The following is a 15,042-nucleotide window of genomic DNA, read 5'->3' on the forward strand; positions in this document are numbered from 1 at the left end:
TTTTTTTTTTTTAGTGATAGCTTGTTTATTTTTCTACACCTAAAAATAAATAAATAAAATAAAATGAAAAGTAACAGAGTCAATAAAAGGACCAAGCAGTGCATTGCATCCAAGCATAGAGGAAATGAGAAATACCAAGTGAACATAGTCCAGCTTGTTGGTGATACAGTGTAACGATCCATTTGGGGGAGCTACTGGGTTATTCATTGCCCAATGGATAATGGAATGTCAAGTAATTAATTAAGGAGAAGTAGCTTGCTTGGGAAATTAGCCCTGATTCCAGCAATCTGTGGCCTCCCTTCTGATATAGCTGCACAGGTGCATATCCCGAGTGTGGACCAGGGAAGTTACTATTTGCTCCAGTGGAGTTTACCCAGGTTTGGGGATAAACTCAGCTGATACAAATTGTGGCTTTCCTTGTCTGGAGAGCATTTAAAATTCACACTGGTGCATATTGTGATGCTCCCAGGGGTACCCTGAGGCACATTGCTACCACCTGTCCATAGCTTGTGGAAGTTTTGTCTGTGCCTGGCAGGGGTCAGCTCCCTGACTCCACCAGGCACATGCAACACAAACACTCACCTCTCAGCCTATGCAGACTCCACCATCCCTTTATAGGCTAGCTATAGATACACTCCAACACCCTAGTCCTCCGAGCATCTCTGTGGTGTCCAGCCCCAATCATACTCCCAGAATTACCAGATCCTCTGTTTCTAAATGAAGAGTACACCAAAGCTTACGAGTTATGCGCTGGATCACAGCTCCACTTAACACACAGCCCTTATATTTGTTTATAGAGAAAACAATCATAAATTCATTTAACAAAGAACAGGGATTCACATGATAGCAAACAAATATTGGAAACAAAGGATTACATGTAAAACAAAATCATCACACACATTCTAGAACCTAAGCATAATTAACAAGATCTCCTCTTCTCTAATAAGGCATTGCTTACCCAAAGGCCTTCTCACAGTGTTTTTCAACCAGGATGTCTGAGACCTTCCTGTCATAAGACCAAACCCACTGTCAGTCTGTGTCCCCAGATGGAGGATGCCAGGGCATCTCTCTGTATCTCTAGCTATATTAGACCAGTCGTTTGTTCTTCACTGGTAAACAGCTTCCCCCTCATCACTGTTCACCTCTTTCTGTTAATTTCTTCTCCTTAAATCCCCACAATCTCTTTAGTAGTGTTTGACTCTGTATGCAAATATATTTCCATTGTTAGACACACAATATATGCAGTGTTGTGACCACTTCACCTTGACTGGTCCCTCGAAATATGTGTTAACTTCTTATGCTAAACAATCTGTTGCACCTCATATTTAGCTGTGACACTGAATACATTTCCCAGACCTGACCAACAGCTCTGTGTGGCTCAGAAGCTTGTTTCTCTCTCACCAATAGAAGTTGATCCAATAAAAGGTATTACCTCACCCACAATGCACAGTAGTCAGCCAAGGAAATAAGTATCTCCCACCTTGTGTCTGGTGGAACCCATCTGAAGGCATGTTAACTCTGGGTGACCTGCCCTTAATGTCAAGGCTTTAAGAACATATTTTCCAAATTCTGCACACACTTAAGCATGTGCATAACTCTACTCACAAGAATACTCCAATTTAAGTCAAGATCAATAGAACTATTCAATGGGTGAGTGGGTAAGGTTATGCATGTTTAAATGTTTGGTGTTGACATGTGTGTATGTGTGGATCCATCTAGACACACAGAAATCAGAAACAGATATATAAAATTTCTTTTTGTGTACATATGTATATATTCTATTTTCCCTTTCCCCCCATTTTGTCCCTCTACATTTGTTTTCCACTCTGCTTGCTCTGGGCCCTCTCTTCACCCTAATTGTTCAACTGCTCTCCCCCTCAACCCAAGTCTTACCTATATTTAAAGCAAAGCCATTAACATTTGAGTCCAAATCTTTGAACCTCTGATGTGTGAGTGAACTTGTAATTAGGCAACAATAAGTTCACCTTTTCTTTCCCTAGTTTCTCCCACTGCCTTTATAACAGGGGTGGGCCACGTACTTCCCCTCTTCCTCACTGTGGTAGAGGTGAGTCAAGGTCTGGCCAATGTGGCCTTAATTCATGGAAGGAGAAAGAGGATCCTTGGTACCTCATATGTCCCCTAAAGACTAAAGAAGTCCCTTTATACAGCACTGGGTGGTTTAGTCTATGCAGGATTTTAGGGATTAGAGCCAGCCAGAGTGAGAGCATTCTGGGATTACTCAATGTTCCATGCTCTACTTTTGAACCCAGAGGATTTTGCACCAAAGTGGAGCTGCTAGGTGAAATCAGAGAGGGCAGGGAGAGCAAGAGAATCAGTGGGAACATGGCTCCCTAATTTGTTCTTAGACTCAGCATCAGCATAGAGTTCAAGGACCACTTTGCCCCCCTACATGAATAGAGGACACACTTTTCCAGAAAGGAACAATGAAGTCAGAAAGCATTGCAGACAAGCTGCCTCTTCTTGCCATTTCCTGGAGACTGACAGAGTGAGAAGTGGATTTCCTCACAAATCTTTAGGTTCTTCATGATCCGCTAGCCATATCTCATCCTCCTCCATATCACCACACACTCAAAGGCCAAGGGGGTAATGCAGCAAGTTCTGTGTGGCAGCAGTTCTTCTCTTGACATTTCCTTTCCACAGAAAAAAAAATGTGGAAGGGAAATGTCAAAACTTAATTTGGCCGTACCCTCAGGACTCTATTTCTGCAGCAAGTCTGTTGTTCACAGGAAAAGAGAGAAATGCAGTATTTGGTGCTAGATAGTAGCTCACATTTCATCCTCCCTTAGGATATTTTATTCAGTCCATTAAACATTTCCAGTTTTGTTCTGGGCCACTGCAGCAACAAAAAGCCGTCTATTACATCACTTCCTTCCTCTTGTGGACTTAACTATTACCTCTCTCGAGAAAGCATTCAGCAGTAAACTACCACGCGCACTGGAAAATGATGTGAAGAGAAAACATTCTCAATTACTTAAAACTGACAGACTTGAAAGGCTGCCCACAGTTAGGACTACAGTGGAATTCTTTTATAAGAAGGATCAATTTTGGCAACCCCAATCTAAGTGACCACTGCATCCATATCTACAGAGCACTGACATTCTTAAATCATGCATACAGAGAGAACTTCTGTCATGCAGGGACAGCCTGAGTTCTACTATCCATTTTAATGCCATTGCAGAACTATCTGGTCAATCTTATTACTGGCTCTAAATAGCACTCCCTACAAGATAGAGCAACAGCAGATAAGATGCATTCAGAGAGGTGTGAAATGCTCATCTATAAAGTTTCTGTAAGGTTAACGTGTATTTTTGTCTTGTAAAAAGAACTATGTGCGCTTACTGCAATGTATAAATATTAATTACTTGCAGACAGTAAGGCATCAAGCTAAAAACAATTTCAGGGTCATGCATTAAGGAGGCATCCTAGTTGAAGCCACGTTTAAGTTTTCCCTTACAAAGTAGGAGGTAGATACACTATTCAAACATACATTATTCTTAAACATAGTCTCTTTCAAGCCAGAGGACAAGCATTAATTTTCACAATTTTTAAAGTCTTCTTGGTAGAGTTCTAAAAGAAGTTGTGTGTGTGTGTGTGTGTGTGTTTGCACAACTTAGCCATAGTTTGCATATAATCACCCACTTACTCCAGCCTAGGTTGTTTCTTTGGACATGAGGAAGGGTTATTCAATACCTAATGCATACCACAGGCTTCCCTTTAGCTAGGAATACCTATGTTTAAAAGTGAATCATACTTGAAACACTAGAGAAAATAATAGGAGTTTTAAATGGCAAGAAAGTAAAGCTGTTGTGACCCTAAACAGAGTTTGCAAAACAATCTCACTCCAGAACTCATCAATCCCTAACTGTACACTAAAATCTTATCTTTTAGTAAACAGTATTGTAGTATAAAGTACTAAGTTGGATAACACTGTGGAGGGGAATGTTGGGGCTTCCATTGTGAATATAGGAACTATTTGTGGTCAGCTATATTTTCTGCAACAGAGTACTGATGTTTGCTGTTGTGACATACAGGGCTAGTCTACACTACCCGCCCGGATCGGCGGGTAGAAATCAATCTCTCGGGGATCGATTGATCACGTCTCATCTAGACGGATAAATCGATCCCCGAATCGACGTGCGTACTCCCACCTCGTCAGGAGGAGTAAGCGCCGTCGACGGGGGAGCCGCAGCAGTCGATTTGCCGCTGTCCTCACAGCAGGGTAAGTTGAATAGGATTGAATTTGCATATCTTAAATCGATTCCTCCCCCCCTCCCAGTGTAGACCTAGCCTAAGTATATTGCTATTAAACCTTAACCAGCATCTTCTCATCTTGGTATGTAGTAATGATGTGACTGGTGGGAATAAAGCCCATTCCAGTATACCAATATATATTGATAAAAAAGACTTTAATAAAAGAAAACAATAGGCTTGATCAGGGCCATCCTTAGGATTTATGGGGCCCTACCCAGTATTATTAAACTGGTGCCCCTATGCTCCACTGAAGGCGGTCACCAGCCAGCACCACTGACCCCTCCACCCCCCCCCACGGACCCCCAGAGCCCCCTTCCCCCCATTGCTGACACACACTGAGCTTTGTACACAGCAGATGCTGTGGCAGTGGCTCAAGGAAGGCTTCATGCTGTCACATGGGGGCTGCATCTTGCCAGAGCACACAGCCCTCCTGCAGCCCCTGGCCACTCCTGGCTCACCACCAGCATTTTGACAGGAAGTACCAAGCAGTAATAACAACAACAATAATACAAGTGTGAATGGGTGTGCGTGTGTGTGAGAGAGAGACAATCTGAACTGGTGGACTGTGACTCGTGAGAGGCAGAGTGTATGTGGGTGTGAGAGCCAGTCTCTGTGTGAGAGAGCCAGTCTCTGTGTGAGAGAGACTGTGTGTGTGTTAGGGAAGTGTGAGAGACAGTGAGCGCACTTTAAGTCACTTTAAGTCCCCTCTCCTTCACTCCCCCCCCCGCTGACTCATGTCGAAGTTTCGCTCCTCCTGTCCTGGCCCCCGCCAGAGACCGAGTGGCTCAGCCAGGCAGGGTCCAGCGAGGGACTCCGCTCTGGGCTCCCCGGGGCTGGAGTGGCAGAGCCGGAGGCTGGAGCCTGAGGGAGGAGGCGGGGTTGTGGGTGGGGAGAAGCCTGTGGGCCCAGCACGGGGGAGGGACCAGAGAAAAGAGGGTTCCAGCCACGGCCAGTGAGGGGAATGGTGCCCCAAATTTTCCAGTGCCCCACGCAGCCGCATATGCTGTGTATGCCTAGGGATGGCCCTGGGCTTGATTCTCCACAGCCTTGCACATTGTGCAAATCATTTACAGTTCTGTAAACTGAGAGCAAAGTGAGTGTAAAACACTCACAACTCAGAATGGGGCGTTTATTATGCACTTTGCATAGCTGTAAATGAAGGTGCAAAGCTGTGGAGAATCAGGACCAGTCAGTCCAAAAGATTCTTAGATAATAGTACAATTAGTCTACATTTGTGATTTCCTTCAACTTTGTTTCAGCTGCACATTTGGAATGGTAATTACTTAAGAGCTGCATGGCTCACAAGAGACTGACTGGCAACCCTCCCATGAAGTGTCTTGTCTTTCAAATGTAATGCAACTTAAAACCCTGTTTTTTTTGCGGGCGGGGGGGGGGGGGCAACACCAAAAACAGGCAATTACTGCTATTGTTCACATTTGACTGAGGCTGAAATAAGAGTGAAAAGGGAATGATTTGATTTTTTTCCCCCAAAAATCAGGTATTGCACTGATTAAGAGATAAATAGCAAAATAAATTTCAAATAGTAGCAAAGGGAAATCCATACAGTGCATATAATCAGTATCAATGATATTCCTTGTGCTGCTTTTGTCCAAATTAGGCCTCAGTTCAGAAAAGTATCCCTCTTGAGGACTTCACTTATATACATGCCTAAAGTTAAGAATGTGCTTAAATTGTGTTCTGAATAGGAATGTATTGAAGCACATACGTAAGTCATTTCCTGTATCAGGGCCTTACAATATATTCCTCTCAGGGCAGAGACCTGAGGCCATTCTCTCCTCTCATGTATACTAAATGGAATAAATCCTGAGAGGGGCTACTCTGGATTTACTCCAGGGTAACAGGCACAAAATTTGACCCCTGCTCTTGTTACAGTCTTTAAAGCACTAGGGGTACTTATGGCATGAAATAACAGTGTATTCAGTGCTAGTAGTAGTATTACTGTTATTTATTATTTAGTTTGTGGCAGTTATTAAGATGCGCTAGCTCAGTGGTCCTCAGACTGTGGGTCACACCTAGGGTTGCCAACTTTCTAATTGCAGAAAACTGAACACCCTTGCCCTGCCCCTTCTCTGAGGCCCCATCTCCACTCACTCCATGTCCCCCTCCCTCCATAGCTCACTCTCCCCCACCCTCGCTCACTCACTCATTTTCACTGGGCTCAGGCATGGGGTTGGGGTGTGGGAGGGGATGAGGGCTCTGGGGTGGGATGGGGGGCTTTGGGGTGCAGGAGGGGGCTCCAGGCCGGGGCAGGGGTGCGGGAAGGGGTTCCTGGTGTGGGCCCCGGGCGGTGCTGACCCCAGGTGGCTCCCAGGAAGTGGCAACATGTCCCTCTAGCTCCTAGGTGGAGGGGTGGCCACAGGGGCTCCGCATGCTGCCCCCGTCCGCAGGTGCCGACCCTGCAGTTCCCAATAGCCAATGAGCCACAGCGCTGGCCCTGCCTGTGCCCCCCGCATCCTGTGGGGAGGGGGTGGACCATGTAAGTGAGCGGTGCAACCAAAAAAGTGAACATGTTTACCCTCTACCAGCTCTCTCTTTCTGGCACTCTGCTTTTCTGCTAAGAAGGTACAGTGTAAGGGGGGAATTTTCCTGTATCGAAAGGCATTCTCCTTTACAGATCACCTATCAAATCTGAAATGGACATACAAACCTATCACCCAACCTCTCCACCACACCCCACAACACCTTCACCAGCGTAATGTATCACTCATCCATCTAAGAATAAGATGCATAGTAACTTCAGTAGTTCTCATCAATTCCTGTTAACAACACTGTACATTGCAGCAATTGATATACCAAATAAGCAGTACTTTCTCAGGCTTGCCTTAGCCAGCTCCTGCATAGGGGAGGCACAATCTACCTCTCCTTTGTCCCTTCACCAGTCCTAATCTGGCCCAAAGTGCAAGACAAAGGAGAATCAGGCCTAGGATCTCTGTAAACTGGGATAACATTTTGTTCATTTAAGGCAGTGAATTATGTAGGCATATAAAAGTCTAGTGTATTGCAGTAACAACAGATCAAATGGGAATTGTCCATGATATATATTTAGGGGAAATGAGCTCAAAAGGAGAGAAATTTGATTTGAGAAAAGTGTATCAACTCTGATGACTGACAGGTTAAGTTAGCAACTGAGTCTAATGGCCTGATTGTTTCTGGCTCCCGAGAGTGTGTGCAGGAAGGGGCACAAGAAATCTTTCCCTCTGTGGTGCATGCTGCACAAGCCCCAGAGATATTTGCCATCCTTATGACTATTTGCCACAAGGTCCAAGATTACCCCACAGGGGGGGAAAGAGGGATGGGCGGAGCAGAACTATGGCACTAGGAAGTTCAGTGAGGAATTGAGCCTCCTGAATGGACAATCTTTCCTTAACTTCTCCCTCAGACACTGCAGCTCCTACTCGGGGTTGTAATGTAATGGCACTATCTATAGTTAAGGGAGTCTTTCCTTTGCCTTCAAAGGACTACATTATGAAAGCTGTAAAATAGTATTATTGCTACAATTCTGTCTCCCACGTAACCAAATGTAGGTAACAGTTTTGCAAGATTTTCTAACAATGCCAAGGGAAGGAGATTATGGCTCACATCTTTTATTTTCTGTATGATTTATTTGTCATTGCTTAACTGCATTAGAAGTCTTTTGTGTGCATGTGTGTGAAAATTCAAAGTGCCTTCCAGGATTAATTTTTATGGTTAATTTACTTGTTTCTGACATTTTGAACTGTCTAGCTCAAAAGTTTCTCTCTTTCACCAGTAGAATTCAGCCTCTCTAATACCTTGGGACAAACATGGCTAACAAGAGCACTGCAAACAACATGTGTGAAGAGAGCATTATTAGGCCTGTCCTCTAGTGTGAAGGAGGTAAAATGTGGTGTGAGTGACATCTTGGCTACTCATTGTGGGTTAGGAAGTAGACTGGAAGCTCTGCTCCTGTGAGATGCTACTGGGAAACCCGAGGGTGCACAGAGTGAAACAGCCATAAGGGAACAGATCCCATCACTGAAAGAAATAATATTTTGGACATACCATTGCAAAAGAAGCTGCAAAGGAATAAAGGTTTGAAATATTTAAAATCCTTCTTAATTGTGTACACTGAGACATTTACTTTCAAATTCCATATTTTTCTCAGTTTCAGTGCTCAGTAATATATTTTAAAAAGGCTCCATGGACTGTCTCATTCTAAAATGCTCACCTTCGGCATACAGAACTTGGCATAACCGAAACAGGGCACAAACCCTTTTTATAATATCAGAAAAGGGAAAAACAGTAGAGTCCTTATACATTATTAACTAAAACTTTGCAAAAGTTTGTTTTCATTTCAGTTCCCAGCCTGAAGGCTCCTCAGTGTCAACTAAAGAAAGCCCTGCTCTGGCAAGTAAAATGCACCAGCCAATAAAATATATGCAGGCAGCCTATGCATATTGTAATGGGTTGGACCCCCCTTCCAGGGTGCCACCTGATGTACTGGGATTTCACTGAGCCTGCCTTCTCCACCAGCCTGGCCTCTCTTACAGTTTTTTACAGAGCTAGGCTCTCTGGCCTCCTCCAGCACACACAGCGGTAGGTACACACCCAGCTGTAGAATCACACAGGGTCTGCATGGGAAGACTCAACTAGGAAACTGCCCAGCACTCAAGTGCATACCCCTTCTGGCGAGTAAACCCAAAATTGTATTGTCTTGCGCTGCACAGAAATCTGTACAGTGTAAGCTCATTAAATTCGCTACCTCCCTCAATGTGGAGGAAGATATGCACAGCTTTCTGCACCCCCAGTTATGAATTGCATAAATTGGGTTTTAGGAAACAAAACAAGCTTATTAACTACAAAGGCTACATTTTAAGTGATTATAAGGGACAGCAAACAGATCAAAGCAGATTATTGAGCAAATAAAACAAAACACACAAACTAAGCTTAATACACTAAATTAACTGGTTAGTAATAGCAAATTCTCACCCTAAATGTTGTTTCAAGCAGGTTGCAGAGTTTCTTGAAGGTAAACTGCATTGCTTGCAGCTTCAATCTCCAGGTATTCCTTTCACAGGCTAGACCTTTCTCATCTGGGCTCAGCCCCTGCCCGCCTCCCACCACCCCAAGCGTAGTTCCTTTGTTTCAAGCAGTCTTCCTTCTTGAGCAGGGAGACAGTGGAGAAGAACCTTGATTGCCTCACTTTCCTGCATTAAATAGGATTTATATATGGCGGGAAGCCTTTGTCTCTCAGTGTGATTCCCCCCTCTCCCCAGTGGAAAAATACCAGAAGTCCAAGATGGAATCCAGTGCCAGGTGACATCATCACGTGACCCTGAAGTGTCAAAGCAGCATCCCAGGAAGTTTCTCAGGAAGGTGGGAGAATAGCATCTTCAGAGTTCTATTGTTTTCCCAAATGGCCCATCCAGGCTGATTGCCTACTGTCTGCTGGGCGTTCCCCAAGTATAAACACAGTTGCAATTGTTACATAGTCAATATTTCTAACTTCAGATACAGAAATGATACATGCATACAAATAGGATAATCATATTCAGTAAATCATAATCTTTACAATGATACCTCACATGATCCATCTTCCATAAAACATATCTTAGTTATGTCATATTCATATCATAAGCATATCTCCATGAAGAATATGTAGTGTCACTCACACATATCTCCTGCTTTCTATTATAATAAGAAGGATTTTAAAAAGCCAAAGCCTATGGTGTTGTTTTAGCAACATATCCTGCCCTCAGGTATGAGAACCCAGTTCCCAATGAGTTTTATGGAATAGCGGAGAGTAGAATTTAGTTTTTAGGTTTTTATTTCTTTAATAATCTCTCGTTTGAAACTTTAAAAAATCTGCATGTCAGGGTCATCCTTTGTACATTAGCCATTACTCAGCCACCAAGCTGGTGCTACTCAAAGTTTTGTGGATAATGAGGCTTAGAAAGAACTCTCAACTATTAATTGGATAGCAAATGTCTAGCTTTCCGCCCAGACCTCTGAACCTACTCTGCCTCTCTGTATTCCTGAAAAAAGCTTACAGTGCCTTCAGAGAAGAGTAAAACTGTTGCCATTTTTCTTTGGCAAGCAAACTAAAAACAAAATAGCAAGAGTCCTAATTCAGTAACAAGTCCTAGTATTACTTTTGCTTCAAAGAACTACTAACAATGTCCAGATTGGCAGGGGCGTTCTCTAGCCGCTTTCATCCAACTCAAAGCTGCAGGTTCACAAACAAGAGCTGCTCATGCTGCAACAATAAATATGGAAGCAACGATAAAGCGTCATCCACCTGTCCTTTGCGTATGTTATTTGAAGCTGAGCTCTTAAAGAATTCCATCTTAAGAATGGAAAACAGTTTTTGTGCCCCTTATGGGAACAAGACTGCCTATGGCTTATCAATTGGCTATGACTGTGGCTTTCAAATGAACAGTGGCCTAATAAAAAAGCCTAGGGCTGAGATTTTGAAAGCATTCTAGAGGATTTAGACCAATATTTTCCATTCACTTTAATGGAAGTTATTTGTCTAAACCCCCTAGTCTGCTTTGAAAATCCGTTTACATTCAGAATTGTGTTCTTAAATGTGAACCAAATTAAACAGAATCACAACTGTGCATAAAAGTAATACTCATACCTATTTGGTATATTTGATTTAGAAAAGGAAGGATTTAGGGAAGTCATTCAAGGCAAACAAATATTTACTTTATTAATCTGGAAAGATAAGGGGAGAAATGAGCCCACTAAAACAGATGTTTAAAATATACACGATGTCTAAATTACCTAATTTCTGGTAATTTTGTAATAGTTTCACAAAAAATATGGGAAGTACTTTAAAAAAAATCATATAACTCACAGTTAGCTAATGTTTTGTAATCACCGAGGAATGAGAGATGAGCTGTTCTAATAAGCCTGTAAAATGCAGCCAAGCATCTGTAAACCCACTAAAATACCCCCATAAAGAAAATCTACCATCTTTTAGGAACCATATAAAACTTTAGATAATGGCTCTTTCCAGAAAAAGTCATGAAACACTTTTTGCAAAATAATTTAGTCAAAAACCCAGGTATCTAGCAAAAAACAGTTTTGATGGGAAATTTTCTAGCAGCCCTACTCAGGAATTTAACAATCTCTTGCTTCCCACCCAAACACACAACATGCTGAATGCTCTGCTGGTGCACATATGTGAACATTAATTATTTTTTGTTGTTGAAGTTGTAATTAGGGTTTTGCAATATATTGTGAGGCAGCTAACTGATGTGTGGTATGTTTTCTTATCTGCGGCAAGCAGGTGGGATTTCCCTGTGAACATGTGGACCCTGTCACTGTCAGTGGAAATTTGATGTGTGGGCTTTTAGTTAAAGTTTAAAAGTGGCTCATAACTTGGCATGTCCTTACATTTTACTGTTTACATGGGTTGGGGGTGGGGATGGCTCACTTAACCCACCATAATCCCTTTTAAATAAGTTTTTGTTTGTGGAATTACTACTTAATTCATCTAACTATGTGACTTGAGTGATTACAGTGTAAACACAATAGAATTAATGCAAGTAATTGCTAAAAATACACACATAATGTATGAACCCAAGGGATAATCATAATAAAATAGTTCCTTAAAGTAGTGAACTTTCTGGTTATATGAAGAACTGGTATTTAGTTATTAAAAATGCATATTCAAAACGCATAATCACATAGTGTAATTACACTTCCACTGTATTGTAAAGTGCAAACAAAGTTTTCATGCGAAGTATCACGTGTTCACCATAGCACAACAGTAGCATGAGAATTGCAACCACATGTATACATTGTATGTTAGATGCCTCTTGGCTCTGCCATTAACTCACTCCATGACATGGGGCAAGGTACTCTACATAGCTGTACCTCAGTTTCCCCACATGTAAAATGGAATTAATAAGTATTAATAGTGCTTTGAAATGCATGATTTTTTAAACTGTTCCATGAGGCTGATCGAAATTTTCAATATCAAAATGATTTTTCCCCAATGTTTCATAGAAATTTCAAATTTAAGCAAAAAAAAAAAAATCATCAAAATGTTCATGAATTTTATCTGCTTTTTCCCCCAAACAGCTGTAGGCTTATGTACATTTAAATTATTAGTATTATATAACCCTTCTGCCAGGTGGCGCCGGCAGCAACCAGGGCTGGATTCAGTAATAGCGGTTCCTTTACAACAGTAGAACACAGAACTGGCTCGAGCCCCCACCCAGTAACCTGGGAAAATTTCACACCACCCCTGGGCACTTCTGAGGGGCAATACTTTAAGAACATAAGAATGGCCGTGCTGGGTCAGACCAAAGGTCCATCCATGCCAGTATCCTGTCTGCCAACAGTGACCAATGCCAGGTGCCACAGAGGAAGTGAACCTAACAGGTAATGATCTCTCTCCTGCCATCCGTCTCCACCCTCTGAGAAACAGAGGCTAGAGACACCATTCTTTACCCATCCTGGCTAATAGCCATTAATGGACTTAACCTCCATGAATTTATCTAGTTCTCTTTTAAACCCTGTTATAGACCTAGCCTTCACAACCTCCTCAGGCAAGGAGTTCCACAGGTTGACTGTGCGCTATGTGAAGAAGAACTTCCTTTAATTTGTTTTAAACCTGCTACCCATTACTTTCATTTGGTGGCCCCCTAATTCTTATATTATGGGAACAAGTAAATAAATTTTCCTTATTCACTTTCTCCACACCACTCATGATTTTATATACCTCTATCATATCCCCCCTTAGTCTCCTCTTTTCCAAGCTGAGAAGTCCTAGCCTCTTGACTCTCTCCTCATATGGGACCCGTTCCAAACCCCTAATCATTTTAGTTGCCCTTCTCTGAACCTTTTCTAATGCCAGTATATCTTTTTTGAGATGAGGAGACCACATCTGCATGCAGTATTCAAGATGTGGGCGTACCATGGATTTATATACGGGCAATAAGATATTATCCGTCTTATTCTCTATCCCTTTTTTAATGATTCCTAACATCCTGTTTGTTTTTTTGACTGCTGCTGCACACTGCGTGGACGTCTTCAGAGTTGGTGGGGAAGTGCCTTCTGCCTCATGTTCTTGAGTTCCACAACCAAAAGTTCATTTTCTGTGCCTCTCTCTGCTCCCTCACCATATCCCACTCACAGTGGGTGTCCTTGGTCAGTGAGGATGCAGGGTTCAGAGGTACAGCTGAGTCAGTTCACCTCCCACCCAGGGAAGAAGACACCTTGCTTGTTCCGCCATCTAAGCACTTGCTCTGGCTGGCTGTCCCACCAGCCACAGTTCCTCATTCTGCTCCTCTTGCCGCCTCACCAGCCACCATTCCACTCGCCAGTCACCTTCTGCCATCTGCCTCTCTGCTGTGACCTCTGCATTTAGTCTCTTGAGGTTTCACCCAGCTCTCAGTGATTTTCCGCTTTTAGGCTGGGCAGAAATGCTGCCCCACCACAAGTGATTGTCAGCTCTTTTGAGCACTTAAAATAACAAAAGGCTTCTAGTGGAGCCTATTTAGCTCTATCTTTGAACAGTGGGGAGGAACAGGTTAAACCAGACCAGGGATCCTTAGGGAGGGTCCACTTCTTCTGGCTGAGACACCTGTACCCACTCCTCTTACTTTCACAAGGTCTGACATTCGAGCCCCTGGTTTAACAAGGTCCTTTCAGCTGAGGGTGACCCCCTCATCTGGGATAGGTTAAGCACAGTTCTTCTCCCCTTTATTCATACAATAAAGACAACATTGTTAACATTTCACTACCCCTGCATTCAATACTAAAAAGTGATTTGTAACTCAACACCTGCCAAAATTGATCACTTTGAACAACACCGCTCTATCTGCTGGATATCTAGGCAGAGTAGATGTGTTTATGTAAATACAGTTTGCTCCTGAAGTCTCTCCCCCTCTCAGCTAGAAGTCAGGGGAGAACTCATTCAGACCCTGCTTACAATTATTAATTTAAAAGTAGAAAATTTTCTACAAAACACAACACAGATGAGAACAAACAAAATCGTGTTTACAAATAACTTAAAACGATTAAAACAAACCAATAAAACTATTTATTTTTCCCTATTGTGCTATTATTTGAAATAAGAGAAATGGTTCAGATTCATTTTCAGGTCAACACTTTAGGTGGCGTTAGCAATTTCTACATTCATTGTATTATTAAGGAAGAACATTTATCATCATACCACTGGAATATTTGATATTAAAAAATAAGTGTATGCTGCAATTTGCATGTTATTTAATTTTTGGGGGTATAGTTTAGATTTTACACTTTTTCATAATAACTGAGAAGATTAATCATTCTCTAATTATTTTATTTCTATGATGGGTTCCAGACATATAATGACCTAAATTCAGCCTTTGTCTCACTTTGTTTGGAACAATATGTGTTTCAATGAAATTGGATTTATTAGCATAATAAATCATACACATGATCAATGAAAGAATATCCTACCTGTTAAGCAATTGTTTGTTTTGCTTTTTAAAGGAAGTGGCAGGATGCAAAAAACTTCTTTAATCTTGATACTGTGCTAACAAAAGACTTGCCGAGCAAGATATTTGCAGCTACGTGTACAGAGCTGCTAATGGTTAAGCTTCGTTACATCTTCAGATTTCTTCCTACTCTGGGTGATAATATATCAATGTCTCTTTAACACTGTGCCATACTTAAGCATATGGACATTTGATTGTTCCCCATTACAAGAGGTACAGTACATTTTGTTTTTGCACTTAGAAGCTTAAATGACCCCCCTTTCTTTTCTGCATGCACTGGGAGGAAGTCAACACA

Source organism: Terrapene carolina, unplaced genomic scaffold (genome assembly GCF_002925995.2).
Source record: "Terrapene carolina triunguis isolate 2854851 unplaced genomic scaffold, T_m_triunguis-2.0 Scaffold35098, whole genome shotgun sequence".
Taxonomy (NCBI): Eukaryota; Metazoa; Chordata; order Testudines; family Emydidae; genus Terrapene; species Terrapene triunguis.